Source organism: Athene noctua, chromosome 7 (assembly GCF_965140245.1).
Source record: "Athene noctua chromosome 7, bAthNoc1.hap1.1, whole genome shotgun sequence".
In the NCBI taxonomy this organism is placed as follows: domain Eukaryota; kingdom Metazoa; phylum Chordata; class Aves; order Strigiformes; family Strigidae; genus Athene; species Athene noctua.
This window is the reverse complement of record NC_134043.1, coordinates 42,295,133-42,314,670: the sequence shown is the minus strand read 5'-3', so window position 1 is coordinate 42,314,670 and position 19,538 is coordinate 42,295,133. Positions and strand designations below refer to the sequence as shown.

Genomic DNA, 19,538 nt, shown 5'->3' with positions numbered 1-19,538 from the left:
AATTGTTGTTCAATGCTAAAGCAGAGTGCTTTAACACTCTGTTAAGTGTTTAACACTGTTTCAGGCACAGCTAGTAGGTTATGGAAAACTATATTCCTCCATTTTGGAACATTTCCTCAGCCATATTTTTTTCTTGTTTGGTGCGGGGCTGAAACAAACCTTGACTTGTTCTATTCTGATTATCATTTTCTTGCAACTCAACCTTAGACTCTTAAAAACAAACTGCTTCGTGGAATACGCAAAGCTAATTATACAAATGTCTTATATCACCAGTAGGTGAGGCTTCAGATAAAAAGCAACTACTGCACTTCAAAACTAGATTTATAATCCCATGTATTTGGGGAAACTCATTCAAGCACGTAAAGACCTTGTTAGCATGATTCATCAGTTAACTTGGCATGCAGATGAACACCTTTGTAGATCGAATTTCTTTAAAACACCTCTATTTGCAACTACATAGTCTCCACCTCCAGTGGAACAAATGAGTGTTTGTGGCTGTAAGAAGGGAGAGTAGGACAAGGTTTGTGAGAGTTAGTGGAGTGCAGCATTGCTTACAAGGTTTCAAAGGCCAAAGAAAAGGGCTGTCAGTGCTGTAGCAAGAAAGGAAAGAGAAAAGCAAGAGTGTCTTCTGGGGAAATGGATGGGGGAATATGAAACTTCCACCTTCACTTCTTTCCATCACAAACCACTTCACTGATGTTGTTTTTATCTGCATTCTTATTAAATGACAGGGGCTAATGTTCACTCACCATTTCCAAACAGGTTAGATATCCACCTGTCCTCTTTAGTATATTCAGCCCTATTGTTCCGAGCTTTCTGGGTTACCTCAGACCATCTGCCTTTATCCTGCTGGATTTCCTTGTCATGATGTTTGCTTGACTGTTGTACTTGACTTGATGTATCATTGCTATTACTGTAAGTATACTGTTTCAGGCTTGGGTTTTGTCTGCTGGATTGATGGGCTTCTGACCTGCACTCAATGGAACTGGCAACAGGGAAGTGTGAGTGTGCAAGAAATACTTAATACAGAAAGTTAGTGCGAAGTAGTCACAGTGCTTTAATGTCACATCTGACTCTATTTCAAAGTGTAATCCCTTGTGTATAGAATCATAGAATTATTTAGGTTGGAAAAGACCCTTAAGATGGAGTACAACCATATGGCAAACTGGTAGGTAGATCTTTGGGGTGATGAATGATGTAGAGAAACAGTTATTGCTGCATGGATTGCACATGAGTTCTCTGAACAGTGGATGTTAATGCAAGTCCCTGTGAAAGGCCATGAAGACTAGTCCTGGATGTCTTTGGCAACCACACCACGTAGTTGTTTCACATAAATGGATTGTGTGTTTAGCACTGGCAGTGGAAATACCTGTGTGCAAGTATCTGGAAGATCCCTTCCATAACAGCACCTGACCTGGTGGCAGTCTGTGCAGAATTTGGCAGTTGGTGTTCCCTCTGACTCTGCTTTGATGGAAACAAACTCTTTTTTTGGAGCCAGTCTGGGCTAGTTCCTGAGTGTCTCTAACCATTCTTATATATAGAAAATGCAGCACAGATGCTCTGTCTTTCAACCATGATGCCCCTTGTGGAGCCAGCATCCTTTACACTGTTTTAGAGAGACTGAGCAAAACTGAACCTCTCACTGCTTTGACTCCGGTATTTGTTCTTGCTGCTGACTGCCTCTTGAAGGTATGTAGTCCTATGCACTTAATACATTAGATTGTGTCCTGACAAAATCGATACTTTTCAGAACAGTTTGGTTATATTTTTGTCCTACAGATAAACCAATCGCTCACACAAAATCAAAATGGGTATTTTGCCATTCCAAGATGGATGCTAGATGTTTCCACCTGACTAGGAAATAGCTCTTCGCCAAAATGAGTAAGAATTTTCAGGAATAGCTAGACATTTGATAGTGACATGTCAGAAATCAGGATTACTATAGCAGAAATGAGGGGGAAGGTGGGGCTTGCTTGCATGGGCGATGTTCTAGTAACTCTGGGTACGGTGAAGGACTCTGTCTCACCAGTTTGTGTGGGGTAATTTAAGAAGTCAGCACCTCTGGTTCTGCAGGCAGTATGTTTGTGTCTCAGCCGCCGTGTTGTTCACAGCCAAGAGTGTTAGCTGAAACCATCTGATTTCAGTGACCTAAACTGGGCTGTGAATTGCAGCACCAAGTTTCTACCATGAGTTCTGCTACTGGAGTCAATATCTGCGGTACAATGGGCAGCTCTTAAATTGCCAGAATGAAAGTGGATGATGCACTGTTCGGTTACCCGCCTGCTGCACCTCAGTACCATGACTTCTGGTACTTAACAAGAACAGACCCAGAACGGTCTCTTACCTTTCCCACTGTAGATAGTGTTGCAGTGCAGTGGTAGGCACCAACTGGTGCTAAGTGTGCACATGTGATCAGAGATCTCTTCTGAGTCCTGTAGAAAAGCATTTGTGACTCTGCATCTTATCTGAGCTTTGAACTCTGTCCATTGCTTTTTTCCATAGCCGAGAAGGGAGATTGAAGTTGTCCTGGCTAATTAGTCTAGTTACAGCAGTCTTTTTTGTTTTTTTTTTTTTTTAAATTTTTATTCTGGAGGCAATGTATTTCAGGAAAGGAAGAAATTTCAGTCAAGGTGGCAGAAGGCTATCATTAACCAGTCCCACTGTGCACACATCTACAAGCACCTTTCAGCTCCCTGATTTTGGTGGTCTGAAAATGTAAATGTGCAAACAGCAAACCACCTGATCTGCTGGGCTTGATTTTTGTGTGCAGGCAATCAGATATCAGCGAAGGGGCAGGTACTTGCACTCTAAAAATGAAACACCGATTTTACACTTATTAGCATAACAAAATTTCTGTTGCTTACTCCTCTTAACTCCAGCAGCCTTATCTATAAAAACCAGGAGGTATTAGCCGATGAGAAGTGAAGACCATGGCAGTACTCCAATAGTAAAGACAGCACTGCAATAACATGGCTAATCACTTATTTGTTAAAGTCTTACTGTTTATTTTATTGCAGGTCAGTGAAAAAAAATCAGTCATGAGATGTTAATCTCTCTCTTGCTGTTTAATCTTAACCACCCCCTCGCACTGTTTTTCTACTCACGTGCTCAACACCAATATCCCCTCCTACCCTCTTGTAATGACCTCATTTCAAAGTACAATTTCTCTCTCCTTTGACTTCCAAGGGGTCAGACAGATGCTGTTTGAGTTGGAATGAAATTTGCTCAAGTCCTGGCACTGGCTGCTGTCTACTGTTCTATTTGTTTGCAAGAACAGAAGCCTCTGTTTAGAATCTGATGGATGATGTGAGCTCTGGGAACGAGCCTGTGCTGAATGTGACAGGGCAGACCCGTCCCAGCAGTGAACACAGGCCATGGAGGAGAGGTAGGAACTGCTAAATGGGATTGGATAGTGCGTTCCAGCAATCCCGCTTCCTGCAGAGTGAACTAACCAGGCCAAAACCAGCTGATGCTGCAGAAATTCATGGCTAAAGAGTTCTTCTATAAGGGAGAGTGATGTTGCTGTTGATCTTAAGTCCCCTCTAAACTTTCTCATCTGAATCTCTTATACCTTGAATTTTGGCTCACATGGCTTGAAAGGAAAGTGGGGGGATGCATGGTATGGCTGAGAAGCCCTATCAACATCAGCACAAAGACTCACCAGTTAATCTGTAATTTCTGAATGTACAGAGCTGTGGTTAGATCCTTTCCCATGGACAGCTCAGAATTGAAAGGACAGGTGTTTACAGCAACTAGATTTTATTTTAGACTGATTTTAACAGGAAAATGGTGATAATAGATGTTAAAAAAAGCACTGTGAACCTGGTGAGCTGAAAGCAAGCTTTGAGTCCATGAGGACTTCCAAAAGGCCCTTTGAATCTCTGATTAAGTTTAATCATCCCCAGACTTTTTTGTGTGGTGTGGTCTTTTGGCATCTCCATAAATAGGCTCAGTGACTGAGAATCAGTGGGCAGAAGAAAAAAAATGGTTTTGTTTCACAAGTGTTTATTGTTTTTTTTGTACCTAACCATCTCCAAGGCATGGGTTAATGCAGCTGTACAATATCATACTTTGAGTGGATGTCTATCCCTGGCTAGAAGTAGCTGGGAATCTTAATTTCTATCATTTTTATATGTAAAGAGCTCTAATGTGGTCTCTCTACCCTGCAGTTAGTGTTAAACACACCTCTCAGCAGTGAACAATTCTACTACCCCATTGAAACTTCTATGGAATTAAATAGAAAGAGTTCTGTAGAAAAATCCTGTGGTGTGTGCCCAGGCTTCCAGCCAGAGGAAGAGAGGTATGTGGAAGGAGAATCTCGTGCATCCAACTCTTATCCAAGGTAGAGTTAGTACAAGGAGGAGGGTTGTGACAGCCCATCTAGGAAGTGGGGTGTTCTTGGGCAGCACAGCATGGACGTAACAGAGACAAACCATTAGAGACCTACAAACGGGAATGGCAGACAGTTAGGCTTCAGTGCTACGCTGGTGCTGCAGGGAGAGGCTTTTTCTTTAGCTGAGTCTTTCAAGGAAATAAGAAAGCAGGATGGTTAAAGGGGAAAGCTGAGGAAATGGGATCTTCCTGAGGCACAACCCTCCTGTCACATGCAGGGAAGCTCATTCTTGCCCCACTCTGGATCGTGTGTGGGAGTTGCACAGCACTTGTGAACAATGGGAAGTTTGTACTCCCTGCCTCCTCTCTTTGGCTCTGTAAAAGTTGCATGGTGTGTTGAGAAGCAGTAGGGAAGCACTGGGAAAATGTAATCTCCCAACACACTAGCAGGGAAGTAGGAGAGAGTTGTCTAAGGGAAGAGGAGGTAATGTGAGAATCTTGGATACAAGATAGGAAGGAATGACTGCTAAGGTTTAAAAACAACAACAAACCCCCCCCCCCAAAAAAAAAACAACAAAACAAAACCCCACAAGTTGCAAATGTATTACCAAAGCTAAGGTAGAAGACATCAGTTAGCTCATCTACAGCTAAGTGTGGTACAGGAAGTCTGGGTCTTTGTTATGTTTTTGCTTCCTTTGCATTCCTTGTTTTTGAATCTGTTCCAGGCTTCTATGGAGAGATTCCTTGTTTTGCTTCTGTAGCTCCCTGCAGGATGCAAATGTTAATAAGCGCAAGCACAGCGTGCAGGGCTGAATCCATCAGGAGAGATGGGGACTGCATGGCAGATCAGCTTCCCTCCTGCTGTGTGACATGTGATGCACACTGAACTCAGTGCTGTGGGGGAGCCCCTTGGGCAAATCCAGCCCTGCTGCTGGAATGTTTTCTTAGCTCTCCTGCTCAGCGGAGCTGCAGGAAACAATAGGCTTTAGGAAATCAAGGACAAATAGAAAGGCAGAGCCTAATTCATGTATATGCTAGGCTAATCTGACGTTACTGGGTCCTCTATGGAGTCAGGTTTTTGTTAATTTTTTAAGAAATAGCCTTCAACTATTTTTTTTAACCTAAAAGTGATAGTGTTTTGCAGGGATATTAGCCAGAAGAGTGCTTTCCATGTGTGTGTTGAATATTACTCGAGTTGACTTTCCAGCTCATGAGTGACACCTCCTGCCAAGGTATGATACAGTTGCAGTGAAAATCCAGTTTAGGATTTACACTATGTTATAAATTAGTGCTACTATAAAACATCTTATACTAAAGAGTGCTGACAGGGGCAGACAAGAAGGGTTTTGTGGGTTCTGGGTGGCCTGAGGTGCTGTTCTCGCTGTGACATTCCGTGGTAGTGTTGCAAAAAGAGTTTTACTGGCTTGTGTGAATTCTTCAGATCTATTTTGTCAACCTGTTGCTTTCCTCTGGTTGGTGAGTCCAGTTGCTTGCTGTCCTTTTTAGGTCTCCCTGCTGGTTGGTCTTTTGATATGCTGCTGCTGCTGTCTGGTACTTAATGCCCTGGGGAGAGAGAAAGAGCCTCGCATCATTTTGGGCTTAGAGTGCCACCAGGCTGGTTTATTCTCTACTGTTCGAGATCAGTTGCAATACAGGGCTGGAGGTAAGGGGTCCCAGTTTCAGATTCTCTAATGCTCCTGAAGTTCCTCTAATTTTTACTGCACTTGGAGAAGAAGTAGGAAAGAGGGGAGCAGGAGGTGACTCTTTCACTGGCCAGCAGCATAACTGACCTTTAGCAAAATTCCTAGTATTAGTCCAAGCTTAATAACAAACAAGGGACTGTCAGACATGAAGGCTGATACTACTAAAAATATGGAATATTATTGTTTACCTCAACTTGAGGAAAATGCTCCTTTTGCAACTGTCACGAACTTCAGGAGTCTGAGCTAGAAACTATTTCTAGGCTACAATGAAAAAATGCCTGTGCCTCACCCTCTATAAGAGAATAGGCCCAGACCAAGGATTACACCATCCCTTCCACATGCAGCTGTTGGAGCTCAGCAGGCTGTAACTTGGTGGCTCTGATGGGCCAGGTGCTGCTGCCCCATGTCCCTCTGCTCTGGTCTTGTGGGAGTCAGGGTGAAATGTGCTCATTTTGCTTCCAGGCATACTCTGCATCTTCAGGGGCAGTCAGCATGGTAGATGGATGCAGGGAGAGCTTGAGAGGTTGAATCCAGCGGTCCTGGAAGGTCAATGATTCATAGATTAGTAAATCTGCAGAAACTATGTGCCAAGCCAAATGAGCATACTCTTTTGTGGTTCAGCAGAAAGTAACATAACTGCTTCAGAGGCTGTGATGGATAAATGAGCACAACTGTGCTGGCAGTTTTTGTCCTGGCTGCTTGGTCCACCCAGCTTCTTGAAGTGCTCATCCCCACTGCCCAGACATTTCAGTTGTCCACACAGTAGCTAGCTCCTGCATTTTATATCCCTGTATGTACTGGTACAGCCTGGGGGTTGTGGTCTGCCATAACATCCTGGCAGGCAGCCTGCAGCTGCTCAGCTGTTCACATGGCAGCTCCTGAAATGTCTGGACAATGGGGTAGGAAACTCTGAGAAGCAGGAGGCAGTTGGGATAGCAACCATTATGTCCCTTCTCATGAGTCAGAAATCTTCTGGATCCTAAATACCACTAGGATGTACTTAGGCTGCCTAAGTATCTATATATCTTGGTAAAGCTAGTGCTTGATTTTCAAGGAGATTTCAAGGCTTCAAAAGTGGTGGGGAATAACAGGAATCTTCACCATTTTACTTTGATGGGAAATGGGGAGGGGGGAAGATAACCAAACCTGAGATCCACAGAATTTTGAGATGGGCTGGATTCCAGCTTTTTGTATCTAGGACTCTTAAGGAGGCATAAGCTGTGCTCTAAGAGTTACTGTTAATGAAAACAGTAGATTTAACCTCTTAAACGAATTAAGGCTTTGCAAAATAAATTACCCATAGTTTCCAAACGCAGCAATGCACTTCTGTTCCTTTCTCATAGGGCGGATGATCTGGGAATGATCTTAAGGCCATGATTAAAATTAAGCAACGTTGTTGACTGAAATAGAAACCAAAGATCTTGATAACAATGGCTTTTTCAGAAAATGGCTCTTCAGAAGGTTTTGTAACTTTGCTACCTCGTGACCCTCAAGGAAGTATCCCTGAGTTGGCTACGAACTAGGCAAGTGCAAAGTAACATGAAATGAACAGAAAGACTGTTTCTGATCTTTCTTTGTCTCTGCTTGCATAACATCATAATATAAATCAAAGCTGAAAAACCAAAACCTGGTATTCCTTCTGCCCCCCGCCCCCCCCAACCACACAGCATGGGAAACAGCGTGAGTAGCTGGAAAACTTCCAAGAAAACATCACTCCTCTGCAGTGTATTGTATGCACTCAGAATGGAAATTTCTAAAAATATCCTCTGTTGGAAATTCCTAGAGAAAAGGATTCCTGCCCATAAGAAGCATGACAGTAAAAGTATACAGTGTAATGTCCACAGCAAAAGGAGGGAAAGCTGATCCACCCACTTATCCCAGGAGCAGAAGGGAAGACCCCTCCTTCGAAATAACATGTTGTGAAATGCCCCTACATGGCATGTAGTGGCATTGCTAGTTCTTGACACGGGAAAATTCAGCGAAGAGGTTACAGCCAAGGCTGTTCTGATGCATGTGAGCTCTAGCCCTTTCTGGACACCAGGTGGCAGACCGTCATTAATATTACCGCTAAGCATGACAGGTAAAAAAATAAAGTGCATCAGAAGCACTGTGAATTACACGTGAATGATCTATTATAGTCTGATTAGAATTCCACAGCAACTTTTAATGGTTGCTTGGGAAACATCAATAAAGTCTGTGTTACTGAAAATAAAATCTATTTATAGCAGCACAAATGCTCTTTCGTTAAATAGCTGGGCCATATAGAATACCTTCTTGTAACTGTTTTTTAAAGAGCAGTTACAGTTATATGACTTAAGATATGCTGCTAGAGAAACTTGCTCTTAACACAGTCAAGGCCCTTGTGAAGCAGGCTGTATCTCCTCAGACCTGCATAGCCTCCTTCCCCACTCCACATCAATGGTAACTGGAGCCCACTGGTGGGAATGCTCCTCTGTGAAGCACTGTGCCAAACTCCCAGAAGCTGGGTTACATCTTAGTGTGGTTGTGAGTAGCTGGGCTGCCTTTTCTTGCCTCTCACTGGTGCACCATAAGGTAGAAGAGGAAGTGAATAGTTCAGCTTTTTGCTCTGTTCAAAGAGAGAAGGCTGGAGCTAGTTTGCTATTACTAATGGGGCAAAAGCGGCAAATGACTTGGGTTTAAAATGTAACATATTTTTTAAAAGGCACAGATATTATAGGATCCAAATGCATTATGCCTCTTTGTAGCAGGAGATTTCCACTTTATTGCTCATCGCACACCAGTCTAGGCAGTAGGCTGGTGGAAGAAGGGGCCAATAGCTTACCATTGCTATGGCCAAAGCTAGGAGTCACTGGTACCACCAGTCTGGTACCTCTTCTTTGGTGGACTCTCTCTGACCTAAAGGGCAGAAGATGTCAAAAAGTGTCGGGTAGTTTCTGCAAGGTGTGTGATGCTAGCATTGATGAAAGCCTTTTAAGTATGTTTGGGAATGGGACACCACTTTAAGACTGGGGCTAAGTGTAGGTATTAGTGTCAGGGCAGGATAGGAATGAATAGTTTTAACCAGTGAAATCTCTGCAGGGCCAAGATGAGATCTGATCAGTAAAGCTGGAGTACGTATCTCCTTTTGGTCTACTGAAGGCTTTTTTATTTTTGTATCCATCTGGTTGCTCTGTTACATTTGTCTGCTATATCCAGTTTTACACAGATCAAGTACATAGTTCCTTTTCTGGTAGCCTGCGGACAATTTTCAGCAGGGTTCCAACAGAGGAACAGCACAACACGGCCAAACAAGCCGCTTCTGCCCTTTGAAGAACACAACCATCTCACTGAAGGTCAGCTACTGAAGACAAAGAGCTTTTATGTGTCTGTGCTTTCCTTGCACTAGCACTTTGTTTGCTTGGGTTGGCAAAGTCTCACACCAGTGTGCAGGCCAGAAAGGAACCGTGAAGTCTGTGGTCAGCCAGGCATTTAAGCCAGAAAGGGTCATGCTAATAAAAAGCCTTCATAAACCTCTAAACCCAGGAGCACATCATTCAAGTATTCTAGCATGCAATGTGTGACTTTTTAGACTAAAAAGACAGAGCATGGATTTTGGAAGTAGCCCTTATGCTGCTAAAGGTTTCTGATCCCAGTGGTGGTGTAATGAGGGAAGGATCAAGAGGTCAAACACAGTAAGCACCTTTCCTCCCCCGCCTAGTATCAACTTCCGTCATCTTTTCATGGTTCCGTTCAGTCAGTCCCAACTCCTTCTGTGAGATGATGGGTAGCAAAGGTGGCTGAGCTTGTGTGTGAATGGTTTCTGGCATTTCTCTGTACTTCTTACTGTTCCTCTTTGCTTTCGTCCCTGCAGACCATGGCATAGAGGGGATGCCTGCTTCCAAGAGCACGTCTCTATAGTCACCACACACATCTCCTTACATGTGTCCTCATGTCTCCTTCCCTAGTAGCTGCTGTTCTTTCTTAAGTATGTTTGAATAGAGGTGCCACGTGCTCCTCTGACTGTAGTTTTGGGCTGTGCCTGGCTGCTTACAGGGGATTCTGAGTTGACTGGCACAGAGCAGTTCATGTCTCCTCCCCTATAGGTCACCACTGCAGCCCTTGCTGCCTGAACTCTGCCATTTACCCCTGACACAGCAACATGTGTGAACTTGCATGAAAGCAGTAAATCTTGCAATTTATGCCCAGTATAAATAGAAAGGCATTTGAACTGGGGATGAAAAAGTTGTCCTGACATCTAACACTGCTCAGGTCATCCAAGCTCCCTAAAACCTGATGGATCATTCCACATGGAGTTTCATTCCCAAAGAGCAGGGATGTGACTTGTCTGGAAGGTCTTAAACAGCATCAGATTCCTTTGCTTATGTAAATACACTCTTAGAAATCTCAGATGAAGGGAGGCAGGAAGCACACACTCTGTTCCTGTTTTGAGAGCTGACTAGACCCAAAGAACTCTGGTGTACAGGCTGACAGCAGGTCATGTTGTCAGAGCACTGTGCCCAAGGAAACATAGTCTCCTTCTCTGGAGGCTTTTTAACTGCACATAATGACCCACACTCTGCCACGGATTGACTAGGACAGAGATTAAATGATTTGCCCAGAGTCAGGTAGTCTAATCTAATCTGCAAATTAGGGTAATGTTACCTCTTACCTCTGCAATAGCTGAATGGTAAAACCTTGTGCAAGTTACTATTGTAAGATTTGGCACAAGGGTGCTTCCAGACTCTAAATCATCTTTTCCCTGCAGATGCACAGATAACACGGATGACCTTGCAGTCACAGAGTTGCTGGTTTGTTCTGTTTAATCTGTGTGTCCACCTTCTATAGGACTGTAATGTACTGCAAGTATAAATTGGCTTAGCACTTTCTTATTCTCCCCTTTTTCACACTGCAATAAAGGGAGAATTTAAGGTTCCCTGACAGGTGCTATCCCTCATCCTTTACTGGGATCGAGGATGTAGATACTGAATCTCCTTAAACAGTGTTGTGTAAAGAGTCAGAGTGCCCTTATGAGAGCTGGCTTCTGTAAATATAGCACTGATTGTATGAACTTGCCTAAACATGACCCCAGATTAAGACCTGCAGTGTTGGCACACTCTGCTGAACATCATAAAATACCTTACAAAAAAACCATGGAGGTATGGAAGGAAGTCTCTGTCTTGCAGGGGTAAAGGTCTCTAGTCAAATTCACATTTTTGGTTCCTCTGATGAATGCCTCACCTCAAACCTACAGCACTTTCTTAGCTGGAAGGTTTATCAGCATACAAGGTAATAAGAATGAGTCAAGGAGACCATGAAGGATCTGCAGAGTCCATACTAAAGAAGAGGGCAGAAAAACTAGCAAAGAGGTGGGCTGTGGAGGGAGAAATTTACTTGTTTATATAACTGCTTACAGGGTATACTGCCCAGCAGAGGACCTTTGGCTCCTTGGTGAGGCCAAGCATTGCAAGGTAGCACCAGAGGCCAGGAGCTAGCAAAGGTTAGGTATTGTGGCCTGATGATTTCTGGTTTGAAACCTGAGTGGACTGGGGAAGAAGACCAGGCACAAAGTACATCTCTGACAAGCCCAGAGGAAAGCACTAACTTCAGATAAAATTCATACTGTTGTACCTAGCCTGTGGTCTTGAACGCTGCCTGAATGCTTATATTCTGCTGCAACAAGGAGACACATGAGAGTTTATTGTAAGATGTTGCCAGCTATCATCCACTGCTGGTCTAACAGTAGTGACAGCTTTCCATAGAATGAAGTCCCTTCCTTTATTAGTATGGGAAAGCTGAAATAAACAGTAGCTATAATAGACCCACACACAATATGATCTGCAAGCAATTAAGAAATGTGCTGCACTGTAGCTTTCACATACACCCTCAAGACTAGCAGCAGGAATGAAGTACCCCATGGACAACTACACCTGCACATGGAGGCTTTACAACTCATTATGATGCTGAAAGGCCACCCACAAGGCTCTAAGCTGTAACAGCAGATGTGAGAAGGGAATAATTCAACAGTGTTTACTCTGAGCGAGAAGAAAAATAATCCATGTGTGGATCGCATTCCCAGAATGCCAGTCCAATGTACTACATGATGGACCAGGCCACTACAGGTAAGAGAGATCTTCACTCATACTCCTATTAGAGATGCTGAAAAACCCACAAATCACTCACATTCGCAGAGCTCTGCCAGTGTGTTGCTGAGGGCTTCATGCTGTAAATCTCTAAGATCTCTTCAATAGGAATGCTGTTCTGTGAAGACAGGTAAAGAGAGAGGTTCAGCTCTCAGAAGGAGTATTCTTAAAAGTGGTTGTATGAAATCCAGCTCATATCCTGTTCCTTTGATTTCTGAAACAGCTTTCACATGAACTTCTAGTATTGTTTCATGCTGCTAGTACAAATCTTTTGAGATCTAGTCCTGAAACTTGCTCGCCATTTGCACTTGGGTGAGACAAGATAAGTTACCTATGCACACACAGAGGACCATTTACTGAAACTGCCTGTTTTGTTTCTAAGGCTGAGCAAAACTTAATGGCTACTCAGTAAAAATGAGACAGATTTGTAATTATTTGCACTGTCTGTATTCTGTGCTTTCAACGAACAAAGACATCCAGGCTACGGGGAGTGTTTCTAGACGGGTACCACAGAGCAAAAGATATTGCTATCTTTCTTGCCGTCTTACCAGTAATAGTCCAGCATATGAAGATAGTATCATAGCTTCTCTCTCAATTTGGTTGGAATACCTTTATTGGTTGCGAGCTGCAGAGTTCCTGTATGGTATTTTGAACAAGAAGATTATTAGACTGGTGTTATAAATGCAAAAGGTAGTCCAGGGCTTGATTCATTGCTGCTTTAACTCCATTTTCACACTGGTGTAACCCACTGCAACAACAGGGCCTCAGCTTTGCAACACTCACATTTTCTGTCTTCTCAGTGCAGTCTGAGCATCCAAGTCACTTAGCCCCAGCAAAGCAACACTGAAGGGTAAATTGTAATGGACCTGGAAAGACAGAAGAAACTTATATGTTTTGTTTTACTGTAATTGCTTGACTGAGGGATGACAGAAGGACCAGAGAAATGAAGGGAAATGTGAGCTGGAGCATGGTACTGTCTACTACACTGCGTACCCCACCAGTTGTAAGACAATTGCTGAAGTTTGAGGGGTTTTAAACATATACAGGAAGACTTTCTCAGCTTAGCTGAAAGATTTTTTTATGCATGGACACCTTTAGTTTGTAAAGAATTCCCTTTAGTTAGCTGACATACTTCATCAAATATCTTCTGCAGATGAGCTTTGTCTTGCTGAAAAATCAGCAAAAATGTGAGTTATCTTGGACATATTATACCTGTATACTATTCACAGCCAATCTCTTTAGCTACTCATTTCAGTAACGGGCTTTTATTGATCACTGTAGGAACACATTGTTTAGCTGTACCAAAGAGCCATCTTTCAGAGATCTCAGTAGCCCTGAAGTTAAAGAGGATAGGAAGTAACAAGTCTGGTGATTACCATGTCATCTAGAAAGGTGGGCTGCTTTTGTCTTCTTGGATCAAATTCATTTTCCTAATCTCCCAATCACCAGTAATCTCCCCTTAAAGCAAGAAAATAACTCCAAATTACAACTGGTTCTAAGCAATCCAGTGCATAAGAAATGTAACAGATGACTCTAAAACTAGTGCAAGACTGGGGCTAAATTTGCTACGATTCAAGGCTAGGAATCTGCTGCAGGATTTTTCACAGACACCTCCTAAGTAGGAAAGCTGTTAGTTTTCTGCATCTCTGCTAATCTTAGCTTCCTTCAAACCACACTGCTGTCTTCCCCAAAGGCTCCAAAATAAAGGAAAAAGAGCAAATATGAATCAAGTATTTAAAGTCTGGGGACTCACAGAAGGATTTCACTGTACAGCCAAGAGACTGAAAGAAATGCTTCATTGGTGCTTGTTCTCATTCAGGGGAGGCCTGATTCTGCAATATTTCCTCAGACTAAGTAGTACTGATCCATGCAAGCAGGACTTGTATGGAATAGAGGGGACACTGCTTACATCCCCTTGAAGCTGTCTGCTAGGCACTCCTGTATCCAAGAGCATGAGACACTGCTGCATGAACTAGGAGACCCCTTACAGACAGCGGCTGCGCTGGCTGCGTGTCAAGGGAGGAACTCTGCACCTGCCTGGTCGCTCCCACTGACACACAGCAAGTTCTGGGCTGTGACATTTCTACTCTCCCATATGCAGTCTGGTCTCACACTAAAGACTGCATGTAAGAAAATGAAGAGCATCTCAGAGGAAGAAGTCTGCTCATACTTTCCAGCAAGAGAAGACTGAGGTTTTACAGTTGTCATCCAGCTAGGTTGTACGACCCTTTGCCATGAAAACAAGTCCATCTCAAAAGCAATGAAGGCAGCTGTAGTCAGTTACTACTTACAGGCATTTTCCAGTCTCTTTCTATAGGTGTTTTCTCTCCATATTCTAGCTGTCACTGTCACATAAGTTCAAGGGTCTAGGAGAGAGAAAAGTACATCCTACGAAGTGCCTCTGTCAGTAAGCAAATCTGAATCACAGATAAAGAGTATGGAACACTTGGAGATTCCCTACAAAAATCTGGCCAGAACCATTTCCCAGGAAGGATTACAACAGAAGCTGAGAAAAATCTAGTCAAGAAAGAGAAGACAACATGCACAGTAGTGAAAGTGAGGGTAAAGAATTTGGTAATGGGAAATAGGCAGAAGGAGGCCATTTAAGATGAGCATCACTCTTGAGTGTCAGCTTGCAGGCTACTTGCATCCCCATCACAGTGATGTATATTCTCTCATACAATGCAATCTACTGACCTGCCACCACCTCTCAGTTTCTTAGCGTATGTCTTGCTCTCCCCACTGTGTGTGTATTGATCAGATTTATGTGGTACAAAGAGGGGATGGACTGGGAAGAAGACAGGCTGGAAGAGATGAGGTAACAGCTGGCCTGACAGGACACAGCAAAGAGAGAAGCCAGCAGCTGGCCCACAAATTTACTGTAATATCAAAGTGCATGCTTCACTCCTCTGCTCCACGATATACAAAGTAATGACATACCTAGTAAGCTCTCTGTGTTACTGGATATTGTCTCCCTATTCTCTCTCTCATACATGTACACAAGAAATCATGCACTACCTTTGTCAGCTCTTGGGACAGGCCTCAGGATCTGGGTTTGGAGCCTCTCTGACTTCAGATATCTATGAGGAAGAATTCCCTCTTGATGTTGCTGTTCCTTTCTTGCCTCTGCCGCTCAGATTGCTGATGGTAGCCAACGCGTAATGATGACTAACAAGTCAGTGAGAGGCTATTGGATTTTGTAGATTAGGAAAGTTTGCAGTCTGTAGTTCTGAATGGAAAGAGCCATCCCCCTCCTTGGGAATGTACTTCTCATGTTATTAACTGATTATCTAGTAAACAATAGGAATGGGTTTATGAGACATGATTGTAATGATGCCTCTATATGTGATGGCCTAAGAATTAAAAAAAGCAAATGTGTTATCATGAGACATAGATGTCTTCCATGAAAAAGCCTACTTGGTATTTACAGAGTTTGTCCTGTGCTTTCTCTTCCTTATTTCATTTTACCACTCTCTTTCCAAAGCCTGAGCTTGAGGCAAGTGCCAGAGGCAGAGGTGGTGGACATGGCTATGCCACCTACCATGTCTTTGCCATGGCAGTGGAAAGCCAGGTGGGCAGCCACTGTGGGAGGGCTGGTGTTTGGGAATGGCCCCTACTAGCATCGTTAGATGCTTATGGCCACTCTCATTAATTCTGACAAAATGAGCACCAAGCTGAGAACTTCCCCCTTTCATTCCAGCTGCAGGGCTTGTAATCAAGTTGGCATCTGCCTGGCAGGCATCATGGCAACCCCATGTCTCCAGTAGAGCTGCTGCTTGTTTGCTCTGCTTTGAGAAATGCCTGCCTTTCCTCCAGTTACACCCACCCAGGGCTTCTCTGCTGGTATGGCCAGCCGAGTGTGAAAGGTGACCTTCACAAAGTGAACATAGCCATCCCAGGACCGACCCAAAGTCCTTGTGAACCCAGCCCCTCTGCGGTTATGTAGCAGGACTGATACCCTGATGATCAAAGTGACACTCCAGACATGAGGCTGGTCCCTAGCCCTGGGGTGAATTGACCCCTGCTATTTCCCCCAAAGCAAGAAATGCTTCTGTGTCATTGCAAGGCATGGAGGGGGGGGATGGCACCGTATCTGTAGTCTTCCTGGGGAAAAAAATAATATCAGCCACTAGTGGATGCCTGGGGAAGAGACAGAAGAGCTGTGCCAGTAGGCATCAAATTTTCTCAGTGTATTTCTCCATTCTCCACTGATTTTCAGCTCAGGACCTTCGTGAGCAAAAAGTATTGTCTTGGCAATTAATAGCCCCTTGCTTGTTTTTCACTTCCACAAACCTGTCCAATCACTTTTTTAAACCTGAGTAATTGACATCTGCAGTATCGCCTGGCAAAGATTTCCCGTTTGAATAGGGCTGTGTGGGAAAGGGTCTCTGTTTTTAAGCTGCTCACTGTTAATTTAATTTGCAGACCAGTGGGCTTAATAAACTTGGTAAAGTAACTTAGTCAACTTAGTAAGAGCAAGTTTAGGCCCCCCAAACTGTGCAACTTGTCATCCATGGAGCACAGAACACATATTACAGAAGGATACTTAAGTCTTTTCCCCACACTATAACATATTTAATGCCAGTCACAGGTTCTCCAGAGCAAGAAATAAAGCAACAGACGGGTTTGTGTGTCTGCAGCATCGTTACCCACTGCAGGTCCAATTTTCAGGGCTGTTACGGAGGGTGCTTAGTAAATCTTCTACTTGAGTTGGAATAGATTTATTTAATAATTCTCATTATTTAATGCTCATCACCTAACATATTAACAAATACCGCATCGAATAGTGATAGTGTTTTGCGGAGAAACCACTCTATAACTTTTGGAGTTATAAAGTAGGTATGTTTATTCAGCGCTGGGCGCATGGGGGATCGCTCCACCACAAGCATGTGCCTCGTTTGCAGCTCCCGTCTGGTTTATATGTTACGGAATAGTGCATAATCATAGAACGCCTGTACATATACATAGTCTAACCCCACCTCCCCTCACCTCTCATGGTAATCAGGTCTCCTCCCCTTGCGCCTGCGTATTGAGCTCCTTTGGCCTTGTTCGGTGGTCGCAGATTTACGGGCGAGGGTCGCATAGATGAAGTATCTCCTCTTCCTCGCTGATGAACTTTTCACCTCGTTATTCTGCACAGCCTCAGTTGTTCCCTGGGCCCTGGCCAAACTACCAGGCCAGTTTGTGCTAGAATCTAGGATGATTTGTTGCTGGAACATACAACTTCAAGGACCATAAGAAACTTCTCTTTGGCCTAGGGGATAGTCGCCTAGCAACATTATTAACACCTGGTATGTCTTGTTCGAACAGTCTCATACGCCTCCCCTTGTTTTTGCGCAGGCCTTGCACCATCAATTTAAGATTGTTTAGACTCTCCGTCTCAATACGAGTAAGATTTAGGACTCTTGCAAAGGGCTACCATTCACATGTCTTGTAGCAGCGGGTGGAAGTGTTTTTACCAGCCTTGTTTGTATTGCAAATTCCCTCCGCACCTCCACTGTAAATTGCTGTTCTTCAAACTATTTGGCTGCTTTTTCCTTACATGTCATTTCGGTAAAATATTTAATATCGTGTCATTTACACATGCAATATCAACTTCTTGAGAATTCAAGGGTGCCTGGAAAGCAGTGCATTAACTTGGGCTGAAAGGTGAGTTACTTAAAAAAAAGTTTTGATAAGACTGTAAAACGGCTCCTTCCCCCAGGTGAAAGCTGCAAGCTAGGTGCTGAATTCTGAGAACGAACAAACCCTAACTGTGGGGTGAGCTTTGTCCTTCAGAGCAACCCTCGGGCTTTTCTGCGGCGTCTCAGGAGCGGTTTAGCTCTGCGTGCTCGGGCCGAGGTGACGGCAGCGGCTCCTCAGGAGCGCGGCCGCGGAGCCCGGCGCTGCCCAGGCGGCACGTCGGGGAGCCCTTTCCCCGGCGGCGGGCAGCTCCCCCTCGGCGCCGGCGGCCGCGCTCAGCCCAACGCGGCGGCGCAAAATGGCGGCGCAGCCTGACCCGAGAGCGCGGCCTCTGCGCACCCGCAGGCCGGCCCGAGCGCCGGGGGAGGCAACGTCCCCCACCCCGCCTCAACCGGCCCTGGCGTCCGGGCGCGCCAGGCCTGCTCCGCTCCGCGCCTCAGCGGAACTGCGGGCGGGGAAAAGCAGCCCTGGCCCCGCCGCCATCGCGCGGGGCGGGGCGAGGGGCGGGCAGCCCGCCGTAGCGGTTGAATTCAAAATTCTGCCGGCGGGTAGGGTTTTCTTGCCTCCCTTCCCTCCTTCTCCGGCCGCCGAGAGTGGTGGCCGCCCGCTGTTCCGCGGGTCTCGCTGCGCTGGAGGCTGCTGCCCCGCTCGCAGGTGAGGTGGGGGCCCCCTGCCCTGCTCGCTGGTGCCGAGGGGCTGTGCCGGCCCGCGGCCGCCGTGCCCGGGAGCAGCTTGGGGCGAGGTGTGGCGCGGTGCGGGGGTCGGGGGCGGGCGAGGCCGCAGATACGCTTCTCGGGGGGAGTGTGAGTCTTGGCCGGTGAGGGCTTGCTGAAGGTAAGAACGCGGGTGTTAACCTGGTCTCTCTTTCTAGCTATGGCATCTTGGGAGGCTTCCGAGACATCCTTCTTCAGCCTCAGTGGTGTAAGAGAGCGGATGCGGGAGAAGAAAAAGGGTGCCTTGAGGACTGCAAAGTTGAATGCCTCTATCGCATCAAAAATCAAAACGAAAATCATTAGTGAGTGCATTTTGCCTTGCAGCACGCGCAGAGGCTGGCAGCTACGTCAGCTTTAACTGTGCCTTTGGCCACGGCCGTGGTGGTGAGCAACAGTCTCCTACCAAGAGCTCATATTTAACAGCTGCTTCTCTGCTTGTGGGTTTCAAGTGAATTTAGTACCCTGCAGATGAGTGTCAAGTGCCACTTGCGGTGCTTAAAGGTGTCTGAGGTGTATCTGTGGCTGGCGGGTTTAATGCAGAGCCTTTGGAGCAGCAGCTGGGGGACCCCAGGTTGCTTGGCAGCATCTTGGATGGCATGAGACAGCTGTGCCTGGGTAACCGAGTCCTCAGGGTCCAAACAGCAAAATAAGAGGGGTGAAAAGTATTTTAGTATATATGCAGAAGCTAGCCCAACTGTGATTTGTTTTTACGGGGGGAATAATGCAGTGACAGTGCATGAGATAGTTTGGACTACCATGAAAAAGTTAGATATTTCTCTTTTATTTGTTTCGAAATGGGGAAACACAGATCTAAATCTGCTCAAGGGCTACTACAGAAGAAAGTAGTTTTTTCTCCCTCTTTTTGGATGGAGATGAGGGCTTAGAGCTATAGGTGAGTTCTTCAAAGTCAGAACCCTATCTTTCTAAACTCAGCACCTGGTTCATGCCATCATACAATCCACAGAGGCTGGAGGGGGTGTATGTCTGAAGTGTTGCAGGTTATTTTT

At 44.9% G+C, this 19,538-nt stretch overlaps 1 long non-coding RNA gene across 1 annotated transcript; it reads right to left on the bottom strand.

Moving 5' to 3' along the window:
* Positions 1-5,720: 5,720 nt before the first annotated feature.
* LOC141962853 (uncharacterized) lies at positions 5,721-12,232 on the bottom strand. The gene is made up of 3 exons (XR_012633994.1): positions 12,177-12,232; positions 6,325-6,574; positions 5,721-5,895 (listed from the first exon to the last, which is right to left on the bottom strand). It is a non-coding gene; the product is annotated as an uncharacterized LOC141962853 (long non-coding RNA).
* Between the last annotated feature and the right edge of the window lie 7,306 nt (positions 12,233-19,538).